Source organism: Crocodylus porosus, unplaced genomic scaffold (assembly GCF_001723895.1).
Source record: "Crocodylus porosus isolate Cpor-Errol unplaced genomic scaffold, CroPor_comp1, whole genome shotgun sequence".
Lineage (NCBI taxonomy): Eukaryota > Metazoa > Chordata > Crocodylia > Crocodylidae > Crocodylus > Crocodylus porosus.
This window is the reverse complement of record NW_017728910.1, coordinates 25123909-25124468: the sequence shown is the minus strand read 5'-3', so window position 1 is coordinate 25124468 and position 560 is coordinate 25123909.

Here is a 560-nt window from a genome sequence, read left to right as displayed (position 1 = left end):
GGACTTGTTCATCTCAGTAAAGAGTTAAAATTCTCCTAGCCATTTTAGATGGGGTCGTGAAAGAGAAAAGCAAAGCGGAAATCCAATTCTTCAAACTAAGAGTGAAAACACACTGAAGGGGAAAAAAAAAACCCCAAACCCCCTCCAAAAGGTGGGAAAAGAAACAAAAGCCCCTCCTCATAAATTGGCAGTCGCTACATGATGCTGCTATTGATATACTGGATTTAAATGATCGATAACTCCATCAATGCCTACATTAACACCGTAATGATAAGTATAACATTTAAAAAAGTTTCTGGTTGGGTAGATACAAAAAAGAAACTCTCAAATATAGTTTGCTATAACCCTCTCTCCTTTTAAAAGGCAATGCAGAGAACCGAAAAATTTCCAGAGGCAAACAAGGCAACAAATGCTTTCCCCTGCAGTTACTCATCTATTCCAATCAACTAACTAAATTCTTTAATAATTAGTGAATCCGAACTGTTCTGACGATTCAAAAGAACGTAAAAAACTAAGCATCGATATTTTATTTGAAGGAAGGAAATGAAAGGCAGATAATG